Source organism: Anastrepha obliqua, chromosome 1, assembly GCF_027943255.1.
Source record: "Anastrepha obliqua isolate idAnaObli1 chromosome 1, idAnaObli1_1.0, whole genome shotgun sequence".
NCBI lineage: Eukaryota > Metazoa > Arthropoda > Insecta > Diptera > Tephritidae > Anastrepha > Anastrepha obliqua.
In genome coordinates, this window is record NC_072892.1 from 77583068 (window position 1) to 77597697 (window position 14630).

Here is a 14630-nt window from a genome sequence, read left to right on the forward strand (position 1 = left end):
GCTTATGTGTAATTTTTTGAATAAGTTGATATAAGCTTATTTTACAAGCAGGCATATAACTGCACGCTATGTTTTGGGTGTTAACATTTTTGAAACTTTTGCCTATTTGTTCATTTATATTAACAACACTTGTGTGTGTGAATGTCAGATGTCTTATGAAAGTAACTGCATACTTGTATCTGCGCTCTTACGCCCATTGGTTTCTTGCTTGCCAATGGTAACTGTGAATATGTATATTCTACTAGCTGAGAATCTGCCGCTGTTGTCGTCAACGAGGGTCGACGAGTGGCACGAAAAGTACCACTCATGCTGCAAATTCCAACTAAAAACTACGAAGTCCAAAATCAGCGACGAGCATCCAAGTATGCAATTTAGCAAGATGAGTTGTGTATGTGCAGTACGCCTATAGTCGGTCGACGTGATTGAAGCGGAAAATTCCAAGAAATTTAATTTTCAATGCCAATGTTCGTGACTCCAGTGAAGCATTGAAGCAGTAGTAAAGTATTGGCAGAGAGCTTAAGGGGGAGTAAAGGAATTGGCAGCGACGTCTACCTCGAATCACTGATTCGATACATGCCATGAAGAAGCCGTAAAGCCGTTAGAAATGGAACCGGTTGTAAGCTACGGACACATTCGAGCGTTTAATGGGCTCTAAATACCATGTTAGAATCAATTATGGGTATTCAGAGCAGACTAACTTCTTATCCAAAACCTAAAACTTAACATATTGACTTATTGTAAACAGAGGTGCTCAAACTTTGAACATTCGTTATAAATACCACACATGTTTGGTTGCACATAGGTAATTCGATTATGTAATATATAAATCGAGCTAGTAGACACATGCAAAAGCTAAACACCAACCAGTTAATGGGTTAGTAAAAAGTGATTGTTTGAATAATAAAGAAGGTTCATGTCTCACTTGACAACTATCAAAGAGATTTGGATATTTTATCTATTTGATGCGCCGCTGAGTAATTTTTGTATCTATGCTATATCATAGGCTGTGTATGACAACTAACAAAACATATTGATAATTTTAGGTCTGGACTAAATTCAAACGTAGTACGAGGTCGATCATTAGATACGGGTATGCATAGGGACCTCTTTGGTGCAATAAATAAAAAATCACCTAAGAATGAATGTTTTTCATCATCTCGTTCGAGATATATTATACAAAATTGAAAAAATTTAAATTTGAAAAGGTCGAGCCAAGGAGCACCAGGAGATTTGGTGGCTCCTAATACACTGTAAATATCCTCCAGTTTTAGGGAACGAATATTACTCATTCTCATGACATTGGAACCCAAAACTCGTAGCCGCGCTCTAGCAAAGGCAGGACACTCACAGAGAAAGTGCTCAGCACTATCCACCTCCTCGAAGCATGACAGGCACACTGGGTCCTCAATGATTTCAATGGAGGTCATATTCTGACCCCACGGGTTGTGTCCTGTAATGATACTAACCATCAACCGAATGTCTTTCTTTCTAAGTTTTAGTAGAAAGTTTGACAGTTTTCTGTTCGGACTTGTCACAAAACACTTTGCAGTTCTGCAGCGTTCTAGACCGGACCATCGCTCTTTATGTAGATTGCCTACATAATCGCTGATCCAATTCATGATTCCTGTGGAACTGATTCCGATTATTGGCTGTGGCCCCTATGGGCGCACCGCTGATCCACGTTTGGCCAATTCGTCGGCAATTTCGTTTCCTTGAACACCGGAGTGTCCCAGAACCCATAAAGGTACAAACCTGTTTTGTCTTGCGACAGAATTGAGCTTCTTCTTACATTTTTGAACAGGGCCTTCAGTGCAGCCTGACTGTCACTGAAAACTCCAATCTGTTTCCCGCTCCATCTCCTCTCGATTATCCATTTGGCTACTTTCAGGATGGCAAAAACTTCTGTTTGGAAAACAGTTGCCATTTCCCCCATAGCATAGTCATATTTATTACTATCGTTTAAGTACCATCCGGCTCCAGACCCTATTTCATTCTTGGACCCATCGGTAAAGAAAATATCCGTCAAACCTCCCTGCATGCATTCTGGATTGCTCAGGTTGTCTTTAGGTGGGTGCCAAAAACAGAGGATACTGCTCAGATAGCATCTTAAAGATTTCTCTGTGTCTCGAAGTTCCGTCTTGGTGCCAGAAACCATATTTGTGGAGTCTACATATTGCTTTTATTGCTTCCTGTTGTATCTTATGATCCAGGGGAAGCAAATCAAGCATATCATTTAGTGCATCAGCAGAGGTTGTACCCATGGCACTAGTGATGCATAAACATACACTTCTTTGTAGCCTGTATAGTTCCCGGATTGTGGACTTAACCATGCACCGTCGCCATCAGACCACAGAAGCGTAATGTATATCCATAGGACCGCATCAGGTTTCAGATCCCAGGTTTTCCCAAAGGCTTTACGGCATTGCTGAAAAATCCTCAATACGCGATTCACCTTCAGTGAAACGTGTGTCTCCCAAGTCAACTTCTTATCCAAGATTAGTCCTAGATATTTAACTTCATCGGAAAGACCAAGTGTCACATCTTTCAGTGTTGGAAGACTGAGACATTCAATTTCCATTTTCTCGTAAACAAGAATCTTTCCTTATTCAAATATTTTAGTCTAATATCGCAGCCTCAGAGGGAGTAGGCTTCTTTCTATAGACTAAATCAAATTTTCTATCGCCACTTCGACCTTAATATTACATGCCTAAAAGTAGCCTACGCCTTGATCAGAAAATTACTCTACCTATCAGAGAAAGTTCTGTCAAACTCGATTCATGTGTTCCGAAGAGTAGCGTGTCAATCCATAATAATTTCTTTATTAATATTGTTTTGCATATATCTGAACGAGTATACATATTTATATATACATATACAAGTAGCTTGCAAGCATCCACCGTAGGCGAATGAGTTTGTGCGTGACTATCATTCGGCAAGCCCATTGTGGGCATAAAACACCAATTGGTAATCATTTCGTATGTTTTGGTTTCTAGCCCATTTTTCCGCAATATGGCTTCAGAAATGAAATTTCTTTCCGAACAGTCGGATATATATTTTAAAAATTTGTAGAGGTCTGCTGACTTTCTTTATGGAATTTTTGCTAAAGAAAACTTACTTACTTACCTTAAGATTCGAAAATTTACCTTTGACTAACCGCCAGAGAAATTAAGTTTCAATAAATGGTACATACAATCCAATTAATAGTTTATTCAGCCATTTCTATTTAATAAAGCTGTAGTTAAACAGTATTTTTCGAAGCTTTCATTGCAAACATATTGAAAATTGAGCGAATGACAACGAATCTCTGGAAGCACGTTGATAAAGCTTTGTTAGCGTTATATTTTATAACCCCCAACAGAATCACCAGAAATAAAAAAAATGAATTACATATAATATATATCGGGACTTCTTCTTCTTAATTGTCGCTATAACTACTTACGCAATTTTGGCCGAGTTTAACACAGCATGCCAGTCATTTCTTTCTCGTGCTAACCAACGCCAGTTGGACACACCAAGTCAAGACAAGTCCTTCTCCACCTGATCCTTCCAACGCAGAGGAGGCCTTCTTCTTTCTCTGCCGCCGCCAGCTGGCACCGCATCGAATACTTTCAGAGCCGGAGCGCTTGTATCCATTCGGACGACATTACCCAGCCAACATAGCCGCTGGATCTTTATTCGCTGCTCTATGTTTATGTCGTTGTAAAGCTCATACAGCTCATCGTTCCATCGCCTACGATATTCGCCGTTGCCAACGTGCAAAGGTCCAAAAATCGTACGCAGAAACTTTCTCTCGAATACTACAAGCGTCGCTTCATCGGATGTTGTCATCGTCCACGCTTCTGCACCATACGTTAGGACGGGCATGCTGAGAGCCTTGTATAGTGTTAGTCTAATTCGTCGAGAGAGGACTTTACTACTCAACTGCCAACTTAGTCCAAAGTACCACTTATTGGCAAGAGAGATTCTACGTTAGATTTGTCAGGACTAGTAATTAATAAAATAAAGTACATAGAATACTCCCAGCGATACCTGAATTATCTGAAGAAATACTTTGCCAAATTTCAAAAGGATTAGTACAATAAAAGATGAATTAGTTATGACGTATACCGATTTGAAGTTTCAGAAAAACATTTTAAACAAGAGCAGGTAAAGACAACTGGAATGGAGTAATAGACGCTCCGATTGGCTTGAAATTTTGGCATAATATATAAAAAATATATGCAAAACAAAGTTCACTGTCTGATTCAATATTCTGTTTTCTTGTCTTGAAATATTACGAACATGCTGCCATACAACGTCCGAAAATGTCGAATGAAAACAACAAAAATTCAGCCCTCACAAATTATATATTGAATCCAATAAAATATATATGTAATATATAAATATGTATTTATTGCCGATTGAAAACACTTTAAGACGAAAACGACGTAAACGACATAAAGTGTAGAATTTGGTGCTGTTCTTAAAATGAGAAGAATGACTGTCGATACATGTCAAAGAAGTTGTAGGTCAATGTATGGTTAATTAAATAAGTAGTGCCACCGGAAGTTTTTTAAAACTTTTTTAACTTTGCTCGTTTTGGGAGTCTAATAATAAAAACAAAACAATTTTGAACGTTATCTAGTGTATAATTTTATTGGCTTTCGAATGAACCTATTTTTTGACGCGTGTTTTTATCCAGTTTATGAGAGCTTTAAGCTTTAAAGTTCTTTCTTGGCGATTAATATTAAATTAAGACTATTTTAAAGTATTTATGTATATATATATATATATATATATATTAGGTTGTGCAACGTCTATCCAAACAATAATAATAACCATATTATCTTAGTCTGTTCCACTTTCTGTTGAATCGGTTACATTGTGAAAGGTTCCCACCAATGTGTAGTACCAGGTGACATTTTACCTATTATCATCGCCGCCACATAAAGTTAAGAATTTAAGTGTTAAGTTTCTAGTGAAGACAGCTTGAAATTCTTTTGCAAATAAGAGAATGAGCGATGAATGAGCTGCCCATCCCATACTAAAATAGTAACAGCGACACAAATGCATCCCAAGTGGCATCCATATGAGCATTATGAAAATACTGCTACTGCATTTTATTTATATGGAATATAATATGTATATATATATTTATATACAATATATGGTATATATTAAACCCCAAGAATTTAAGTTATTTAAGAGGTCACAATTTTATCTTCTATGAAGACTGGACTAAAGAAGAAGAATTCGATCGAATTTGCGGCTACCTTACAATATTTTACAGCAGTTCCACTACTGGGTACTGTGCGTGTACGAGTGTGTATGCTCTTTATGAGCGGAAATAAAAAGTTTACGGTACTGACTGTAACCGCTTTTGTTGAAGGTATTGCTGGTGGGGCTATTTCATGCGACGTGCATAGCAAGTGAAAAGATGAATTGGTGCAACTATTTAAACTATTTGTGATTTGTAGCATTTTTATGAGATACGACTGCAAGTTTGAGCTCACATAAAATTGCTCAACTTGAAGGCGTGCATGAAGTACGTATGTATGTAAAAATATTTATTCATTATACTAATACGTTTTTAGCTTTTCAAAGAAACTATATATAATTAATATTGTTGCTCAGTAAGCTGCTCATGGAACTTCAAATGAGAAATCTCAAAGTGAACAATAATTGAGCTCAAACAAAAAATCATATCACATATAATATCACATTTTATTTTTAATATAAAAAAATATCACTTTTTTAATTTAACAAGAACCTTAAATATTTGGTAACTTAAGGCTTTGAAACAAAAAAAAAATTAAGTTGTTTTCTCTAGTTGCCACAAATATGTAAGTACATACCCACGTGGACATAAACGTATTTAATTAACTAATAGGAAAATATTTAGCTGGGCGTCAAGCAAAGTATTGTTTGCCAATTTTAAGAGAGCAACCATGTTTATTTTCTGAGATAATGTTTCTCTTTATGTACATATGTATTTGCAATATGCAATTGTTGTTGTTGTGGTTATGTTTGATGAATTAGAGCCACAATGCGATAAAGCAATAACTCAATAAAATTTTGGCACGCCCAATTATCTAACAAATAAGTGCCCATAAAGTTTTATGACTGATACTCGCACAAGAAACAAATTAAGTGCTAGCGAAATTGAAAATAAATTGCAGCAAATGAGGTACAAGTTGTCGAACATCTGCGCACACAATCGATATTTATTGTACATGTTCACTTCCGTTTAGTTTTAATTTTTTAACGGTATTTTCAACTGCCCATAAGAGATTTAAACTTTATAACAATAACATATTACTTTATATTAATTCATAAAATCTAAAGTTTTTTTGGTGAGACCCACTCCCATTCCTTTCCATTTGATCATGCGATCATAGCAGCGCTTTTCAGGTTGAAGTGTCAGGGGAGCTATGTGATAAGGATTCTATGTGCAACTGATTGCAGGTGATACTACGATTATGTAAGTCACAATTTTTTTGGAACGGAATTTAACTTCCTTCACATTGTATTTCGATTGATTCAAAGGGGATCTCAAGTTTCAAAAAATGTTCTTTGACAGTTTTGTGTTTGATGATACCTGAAATAAGGGTAGCAAAAGATAAAACTCAATAGATCCTTCGTTGCATTGCGTCTACAGTGAAAAGTTTGAGCAAAATGCAAAAAAATGTATGCTGTTTACAGACCCAATACAGTGTCAACTGTAAAATTTTTTCTGTGTTTTATGTTTTCTACCCTTTCAATTTTTTACCAAGCATGAGTAATTTCGCTTTATTAATAGCGGAGATATCAAATCTTCTTCTTTTTGGTTATTAATTTCATTTTCAATACCAAACTACCTTGAATGAAGAGTAATATGTGTAGCAAGTTTCATTGAATGTGCCAGACGTTGCTCGTATTATGGGACAAGCGTGGCTAAATCGACTTCTCTCACAATTTGGAGTCGCTTGGTATACCTATATAGCGGTTTTTTTTTAAAGCTTGAAAACGTAAAATGATAGTATATATTGGTAGTGAAAAAGACTTTTCGTATTTTGCCAATAGATGTCCGTAGATCTCCAGCGCTACCAATCACATTGTGTCATATCATATGGTGTTAGAAAGGTGACATTTTAAGCTTCATTTAACCAAAAAAATTAAATTCGGAGAAGTTGAAAAAAAGTTGTAGCTGTTCAAAAATGAGTGAAAATAATGAAGAAATTCGCTATATTTTGAAATTTTTGTATAAAAAAGGGAAGAATGCCACGCAAGCCACCAATGAAATTTGTGAAGCTTACGGAGACGATGCTGTATCAGTTCGTGTAGCACAACAATGGTTCGCTCGCTTCCGTTCTGGAAATTTCGATGTGAAAGATGCACCTCGCTCCGGTCGACCTATCGTTGAAAAAGTCGATGAAATTATGGAAAAGATTGACCAGGACCGTCACATAAGCTGCCATGGCATCGCCAAGGCACTAAACATTCATCATCAAACGGTTTTGAACCATTTAAAAAAGGCTGGTTACAAAAAGGAGCTCGATGTTTGGGTACCACATGAATTGTCTGTGAAAAATTGAATGGACCGAATTAACATCTGCGATTCTTTGCTGAAACGAAATGAAATCGAACCATTTCTGAAGCGAATAGTAACAGGAGACGAAAAGTGGATCAAATACGGCAATAATGTGCGAAAAAGATCATGGTACAAGGGTGGTGAAGCTCAACAAATGATCGCAAAGCCAGGATTGACGCCTCGAAAGGTTATGCTGTGTGTTTGGTGGGATTGGAAAGGAATCATCCACTATGACCTGCTCCAGCCTGCTCGAACGATTGATTCTACACTTTACTGTCAACAACTGATGCGATTGAAGCAAGCAATCGAAAAAAAATGACCAGAACTGATCAGCAGAAAGGGCGTTGTCTTCCATCAGGACAACGCTAGGCCACACACATCTTTGATGCCTCGGCAAAAACTGGGAGAGCTTGGCTGGGAAGTTCCGATGCATCCACCATATAGCCCTGACCTTGCACCATCGGACTACCATTTGTTTCGGTCAATGCAGAACTCCCTTAATGGAGTAAAGTTGGCTTCAAGAGAAGCCTGTGAAAATTACTTGTCGGAGTTTTTCGCCGTGAAACCACAAAAAAGTTTTACACTGATGGAATAATGTCTCTAGAAGAAAAATGGCAAAAGGTGGTCGACCAAAATGGTATATATTTGGTTTAATAAAGTTCATTATAAATATAAAAAAAAATTAGTTGAAGTTTTATTAGAAATACGAAAAGACTTTTTCGGCTACCCAATATATTATATATATATATATATATATATTATATGGGGCATTCTTTCTGAACGTGAGACCCCCTGCCCCCAGAATAGATTTTGACGAAAAGAGGTCTATGAGGGCTTAAAATGTAGGTAATTATGTTTACTTTCGAAAGCAAAGTGGCACTTCTTGAAATTCAAAATGGCGGATCCAATATGGTGGATTCAATATGGCGCAATTTTGCAGTTCGTGCATCAGATTTATGCTATGAACTGATGATAAAAAATGTGATGAATAATCAGTGACCAATAAAAATAAATAATTAACTTGGAAATATGTAAAATTAAATCCAATGCAACAATTTTACTTAAAAATAAATAAAGAAAACACGAAATAGCATAAATCTGATGCACGAACTGCAAAATTGCGCCATATTGAATCCGCCATATTGGATCCGCCATTTTGAATTTCAAGAGGTGCCACTTTGCTTTCGAAAGTAAACATAATTACCTACATTTTAAGCCCTCATAGACCTCTTTTCGTCAAAATCTATTCTGGGGGCAGGGGGTCTCACGTTCAGAAAGAATGCCCCATATATATATATAGTTGGCGCGTTCACCCTTTTTGGGTGTTTGGCCGAGCTCCTCCTCGTATTTGTGGTGTGCGTCTTGATGTTGTTCCACAAAATGGAGGGACCTACAGTTTCAAGCCGACTCCAAATGGCAGATATTTTTATGAGGAGCTTTTTCATGCCAGAATTACACTCGGAGGTTTGCCATTGCCTGCCGAGGGGCGACCGCTATTAGAAAAATGTTTTTCTTAATTTTGGTGTTATCACCGAGATTCAAACCAACGTTCTCTCTGTGAATTCCCATTGGTAGTCACGCACCAACCCATTCGGCTACGGCGGCCGAAAACAGAAATTTTGGTGAAATGAATTTTTTCCATTATAATCTGATAGATAATTGCATGCCATTTAATATGTAACATTTTTGAATATAACGCAGGGCATATGTCCGCAGCGGCTACGAGTTGCATGGTCCGATCAGTACAATTTTGAGTACATTTTCCAATAAATTTTAGGAAGAAAAGTTAGGAAGAAAACATATCCCAAGCCATTGCTAAAAGTTCAACGACTCTCCGGGCTTTCCATTTCGGGAGCTATGAAATCAATTCCAACGGCAGCTCTCGAGGCTATCTTGAACCTAACACCGTTTGATCTCTATGCGCAAAATCGGGCTGCAAGCTCAGCTGTGAACTTTCTCTAGAATTTTCGCACAAAGCTATACTACTGGGAATGCCAGAGTCAGTTCAGACTATATGATTTCAGTTACAAGTTCGGGAAAACCGCTAAAGATCGTTATCGAAGACGATGGCGATGGATGGCGTTACGAGAAGTAGTTCCATTAATATATTTACCGATGGATCAAAAATGGAAGAGGAGCGCTGGCATATATTGTGCGGAACTAATCATCAAAACGTTATTTAAACTACCTCCCTATTATTACACTATGTTTCAAGCTGAGATATTTGTTGTTAAGAAAGCAGCAGAGTTTGTATGTATAGATGCAACAATTAACTGCGCAATAAACTTCTACGAGGATAGCCAAACAGCTATAAAAGCGATAAAATCAGACAGTCCATGAATTCAAGGAAGCAATTAACAAGCTCGCTCGTAGCCGCAGACTTTATGTACTATATTGATTTCCTAGGCATAAAGGCATAGAGGGAAATGAGATAGTGGACGAAATAGCTGAAGAAGGCGTGAGACTTGCAGGCACTTAAACCCCTGCGCACAGTTCAAAAACAACTAGAGGAACTCATCTTAAGAAAGACGAAAGGCAGATGGTTTAGTTCGTTTCGCTATAAAAACAGGACTCTGATCTGGTATCGCTATGGGCCAAAATGGTCTCTGCGTAGCCGTATGGCATCAACGATGGCTTAAATATTGGCTTCTAATACTGAAAGAGTTGCTGGTAAGAGCTCTGATCTGATTCTTCAGGGATACTGAATGGTTCACGGACGAATAATGTAGCTCAGCCAACTCCCTAAATGTGCCTCGGGCGTTGGCCATCTCTACCTAACTTAGTCCAAATGAGGCTAAATAATGCTCTCTCCACAAAAGCGAAATCAGTGCACAAAAATCGAGTTTGAAATTATAATACACTTGTATATGAGCCGTTTTCTTCGAAAGTGGTGTAAGTCTATTTTATATTATATGGATATATTTAAGGGCTTGCATTTGAATGGTTTGAAAAATATTGGAATATGTTAAAGCACTGATTTTATGTTTATATTATAATTATATAAATTTATAATGTAATCATTATTTAAGTGCGATTAACAAAAATTTATAATATTAATGTCTTCAGAAGGACACCACTTTCAAAGTTAGCAAAAAGTAAAAAAGCGAGCCGTTTTCTTTGAAAGTGGTGTAAGTCCATTTTGAAAAAAAATTAAAAAAATAAAAAAAAAAAATAAATAATTGGTGCGTACACTTCTGTTAGGTGTTTGGCCGAGCTTCTCCTCCTATTTGTGGTGTGCGTCTTGATGTTGTTCCACAAATGGAGGGACCTACAGTTTCAAGCCGACTCCGAACGGCAGATATTTTTATGAAGAGTTTTTTCATGACAGAAATACACTCGGAGGCTTGCCATTGCCTGCCGAGGGGCGACCGCTATTAGAAAAATGTTTTTATTAATTTTGCTTTCCCCGAGACTCGAACCAACGACCTCTCTGTGAATTCCTATTGGTAATCACGCACCAACCCATTCGGCTACGGCGGCCGCCCACCGTTAATGATAAAAACAATGAAACTTTTAACAGATTTTTGTGGAAAAAGTTTATAAATAAAAAGTTGATGGTAAATTGTATTAAAGTTGATCGAAAAATTGTGCATAGACTAGCTCGGTAAAAGGCATTAGTTCACGTTCGTATTTAATTGATAGTGTAATCTAGTGGTAATATGCTTAAGGTAAACCGATTGCATTATCGCGATCGAGATAGTCTATTTATTAGAAAAGAAGTTCTCGGATATTCCACAGCAATTTCATCACTAAAATCACCCGGAGCTAGAACCAAATGAAACTTTAATAAATAACATTTGGCGTGTGTATTTGTAAAATACCATTTCCAATTTATTAATCAGCGCATAAATTCTTGACTTCAGTGCTTCGCCATGATTCTACTCCAATTGGTCTTGCACTATAACGATTTTTCAGCCTGGTATATAATAATATTTTACATTTTTGACAAAGCATTAAAACATACATCTTTAGAAAATGTTTGACGCTTGAATTTGTGAGGCTTTGTGGTGTGAATAGAAATTTTGTAAAAGTAAAAAAAGGTAATTTTAGTCTTTTGTTATTTCTGAGTGTTCAAATTAGCAATCATTATAATGTTCAATACTATAATAAATGATAAATTAGCTAAGATTCGAATTATGTAAATTATTTTAAGAAATAATATCTTGTGTATATTTTCAATTAATGATAATATCAAGACGCAAAACAAAAATTGCGGGAGGCGCGGCCAATTAACGAAGAATATGTCCGCAAATTATATTTGTGTATATATATACCTATGCTTATCTTATATATGTGTATATACTTATACATATGTATCCATTTACGCGTAAAAACAGTAAAATGAAATTAAGTGGGAAATATGGAAGCAGTAGGAAAAAGGTGGTAGCATGAGCAAAAGACGTAAAATTTATTAACAAAAAGGAATATTTTATCATGAAACCAAAATTCCACATAGAATGCATAATGTACGATACAGGGGAGTGTACGAGTAAAATTTTTAGAATTTAAGGAGATAAGCTCATAAAATATTCACCCCCTCTTTTGGCTATAGGCATTGTTTGGCGCAGCAGATTTGGACTTGTGGAGCGTAGATGGGTGTAAACATTTGTTATTTAAATCGATGCCTGATGGCCGTGAGCACCACTTTTCCTTATTGAATATAGCATCGTATTTGTATCGATTATTCTTCCTCTTTTTGTGCTCAAGTTACACAAGTATCATCGGAGTCAATACTAATAGCGAGAACAGAAAATTGTATTACGATACGTGCATAGATACATACTTATAAACATAACATACAGGAATATTTTATGAGGGTGCTTTAGTGGTACTTTTTGCAAATAATACACAAAAAATCAATCCTGGCTACCAAGTCGCCATTTGGAATAGCCAAAAGGAGTCAATCACATATTCTAGGCCATAATAAAAAATTTCGCCTCAATGAAGTGATACCGAGCATAGCGGTAAAGCAGGACAATTACTTCAACTGATATCTCTTTCGATGGTTTTTTTATTCAAAGATTATGATTGTTAGTTTTTTATGGAATATAGTGTTATTTTGCTTTGAACTGAGCGACTTCCATTAGGAGTTTGACTCAATAAGTGTACTGAAAGAAGAACTCTTGAGACATTAAGTAACTAATATTAAGGTATGTTGAAGATCCTACAAAAATAAAACCGTTTCCCTACAATTTTAGTTCAAGAAATTCGCACAAAATTCCTGAAACGAAAACTTTGATGTATCGTACTCGAAGATTGGACTATAAATGCTAAAGATGTAAGGAAAAATATAAAAGGGAAAGCCCTGCGTTCCGTCAGGGGAAAAAATACATTGCCTTCCAATCGAATAACTTTCCTACTAGGTTAGGTTATGGTGGTAGTCTGTCCATATGACCAACTCACTTAGACCTCACAGATCCGTTGTGATACCACTGTGTGACACGGGAACCTTGTTTATTTACTTTCGCGAAACCATTTTAGGCTCTTATGAAGCGCAGGATTGGTCTAATCCCCGCGCCAGATAGTTCTGTAAGAGAATTGGAAAAGTGTTTACCTAGACAACCTGCTCTGATATTAGCTAAGGCTGGACAATTGCAAAGGAAGTGCTCTACTGTTTCTTCCTCCTCCTCATCTCTACCGCTTCTACAATATTCATGGGAGAATACTTCTAGTCTCAAGGAATGCCTTCCAAATATCCAGTGGCCGGTGACACAAGCCACGACCTTCGAGATATCTGCTCTTGAGAGGCTAAGCAACTCCTTTGTTCTTTTCTTGTTTATTTGCGGCCATAGTACACTGGCTGTTACGCATGTATCTTCATCTTCCCATGACCTATTGGTCTCTTGGATAATTTTGTTTTTCATCATTAACTTTCTCGTGGCCAAAGGTATTCCAATGGTACTTTTATCACGGAACAGTTGAAGATCAGTACCTTTTCTGGCTGGCTCATCGGCTTTACAGTTTCCCTCAATATCTCTGTGTCCCGGACTTCAAATAAGGCTGACCTTGAATACGACGCTAATATCAGAGTGTGCAAAATACAGGCGTGGCCAAACCGCCGTTCTTTCCATAGCGCCATACATTGAGTCTAAGCGCCGAGGCGGCGGCCACGTTTTTCCCTACGGGATTTAATGCAGACAAATTGATTAGCAATTCTTGCGCTTTGTTTGGGGTAGTCCTTAAAGCACCAGAGATGCATGAAAGAGCGGTTCTTTGGACCTTACTCATGATTTTACCGTAACTCGCCTTTAGAGTAGATGGCCACCATACAAGCTTTACATATATTAAGATTGGTCTAACTACCAAAGTATATAGCCAATGAGTAACGCGAGGTGTTAACCCCCATTTAATACCGACCGCTCTTTCGCAAGTAAATAGTGTAACGTTGGCCTTTTTTACTCTTTTCTCAATATTATTGTAGGTTTCCATGAGAGTTTCCTATCTAATATGAGTCCTAAGTACTTGACATTCGCTTTTAAAGGAATCTCCACACCCTTGAAAACCAGCGGGGAGATTATAGGAAGCCTATGTTTCCTTGTTAAAAGAATTATTTCAGTTTTTGCGGGATTTATAGCGAGTCCCTACTCTCAGTCCAGCTCCTAAGTGTGGCCATGTTAGAGCGCAGAATGTCCATGAGGGTGTTAGGATATCTGCCTTTAACAGCAATTGGTAGGTCATCTGCGTATGCAGTGACGTGGCAACCTCCTCTCTCCAGGGTCAGCAATAGCAAGTTTACCGCCAATATCCAGAGGAGCGTGGAGAGGACACCGCCTTGAGGTGTACCTCTGCAGACCTGTCTGCTTAGGGTAGTGCTGCCTAAATTTGCCATTACCTTCCTTCTGATGAGTATTGCTTCTATCAGGGTAACAACGTGTGGTTCAACTCCAAAGTTTTATAAAGCATCTACTATAGCGCTCGCCTTTATATTGTTGAAGGCGCCTTCTATGTCTACGAAGGCAACCATGGCAAACTCTTTATCTGATAAACATTTTTCCACCAACCCGACAAGCGAGTGTAAGGCGGTTTCTGTAGATATCCCCTTAGTGTGGGCATGCTGCGCCGAGGAGAATTTATTTATTGG